The sequence below is a fragment of the Eutrema salsugineum genome, unplaced genomic scaffold (genome assembly GCF_000478725.1).
Source record: "Eutrema salsugineum unplaced genomic scaffold, Eutsalg1_0 scaffold_7, whole genome shotgun sequence".
Classification (NCBI taxonomy): Eukaryota; Viridiplantae; Streptophyta; class Magnoliopsida; order Brassicales; family Brassicaceae; genus Eutrema; species Eutrema salsugineum.
This window is the reverse complement of record NW_006256486.1, coordinates 12,250,775-12,252,356: the sequence shown is the minus strand read 5'-3', so window position 1 is coordinate 12,252,356 and position 1,582 is coordinate 12,250,775. Positions and strand designations below refer to the sequence as shown.

Sequence of the window (1,582 nt, the reverse complement as noted above, 5' to 3'; positions counted from 1 at the left end):
CAAGATTGGTTCGGAAGGTGATGTCCAGGCAAGTTCGGAAGACAGTTTCTCGCGGTCAGAAGGCTCGTGACCACGGTGAAACAGGTCTTGGCCGCGGTCAGCACCATCACGACCACGGTGAAAGCTTGGTTTGCCGCGGTCCGGATGAATGGACCCGCGGTGATCAGAAACGAATGGAAGATCTTGAATTTGATATACTTCTGCAGTGTTAACCATCCCTTGATCATAAGAATCCATTGGGTTGTCCCAGCTGTCAAAGTTACACGTATTGTGTACCTTATTTGGTTGTTGCAATCCAAGATGACTCATTATGTGATGGAGACACTTTACAACTTCTGAAATCTCTTCTTTCTTCTCAAGAATTGCAGAATTACCAAAGATTGCTTGATTTTGGATGCTGTTTGCGAGATTGTTGATGAAAACGTGAGCATCTTCTACAGATCTAGTTGAGAAGTCTCCATTACTTGCTGTGTTGAAAGAGTGACGTAACTCTGGAGTTATACCGCGATAGAAGATACCCAGCAGGTATTCCTCGGTATATCCATGGTGTGGACAATCTCTTTGGTATTCCCTAAATCTTTCCCAAGTATCTAAAAGATCTTCATCTTCTTTTTGTTTATAAGTTCTTATCTTGTTCCTTAAGAGATTTGAACGATTTCTAGTGTAAAAACGATTTAGGAAAGCAGTTCTACACGCTGCCCACGTTTTTAGTGAAGCAGGTGGCAAAGATTTTAGCCATTTGCTGGCATTGTCTCTCAAAGAGAATGGGAAAAGACTACACTTGTGGTAATCCCCATTTGCTGTAATGGTTGCACATAATTCTTCGAACGTCTCGATAAGGTCTATCGGATTTTCGAATGAATAACCAGAGAATTGATTTTGTTGAACTAAATGGATATGGTATACCTTAATTACGGTTTTGCCATCCTCTGGTAAGGCTGGTTAAATAGCTCTTCGATCTCCCAGATCTCCCAAGACCTTCTCGAGTGAATCGAAACTTCCAATCAGTTCATCATCATCTTCATGTTTTGTCGATCCGATCAGTTCATTGTCATCATAGATCGGTTCTTTAAACTCATCATCAGTCAGGTCATCATCGCTTGGATCACAATCCACACGATATGGTGGATCACCAAGAGTCCCGGGAACATGTTCCCGGTCTCTCATCGCAGAGAAACCTGAAAAATTAAAAAGAAAAAGTAAAAATAAACAAGTGTTCTAATGGATTTAAGCTGGGATTCGCAACGAAACAAATCAAAGTCCCCGGCAACGGCGCCAAAAACTTGATTGCGGTTTGTAAACGGGGTTGGTCGATTTCGTTCTACTAAGCTTCAGGTTTTAAATTTATAACCCCTAAATGTCTGCAAGTGCACAGATGTGCGCTGTAGTACTTAGGGTATCGATCCACAGAGTCTTAGTTGTTTCAGTACGAATTCACTGCAACGCTTAAATCAGATTTGAACTAAAAAGGTTTTTGGTTTTGGTTTTAGGTTTTTGGTTGTCACTAAATCTAAACTAGAAAGCTAAACAAGTAAAAGCAAATAAAAACGAAAGCAAGTGCAAGCAAGTAAAAATCGGCTAT

The 1,582-nt window shown here is 40.8% G+C and overlaps 1 non-coding gene across 1 annotated transcript; it reads left to right on the top strand.

Annotated features, from left to right (window-relative positions):
* Window positions 1–538: 538 nt before the first annotated feature.
* On the top strand, window positions 539–646 carry LOC112083257. The gene has a single exon (XR_002897546.1). It is a non-coding gene; the product is annotated as a small nucleolar RNA R71 (small nucleolar RNA).
* The last annotated feature ends 936 nt before the right edge of the window (window positions 647–1,582 follow it).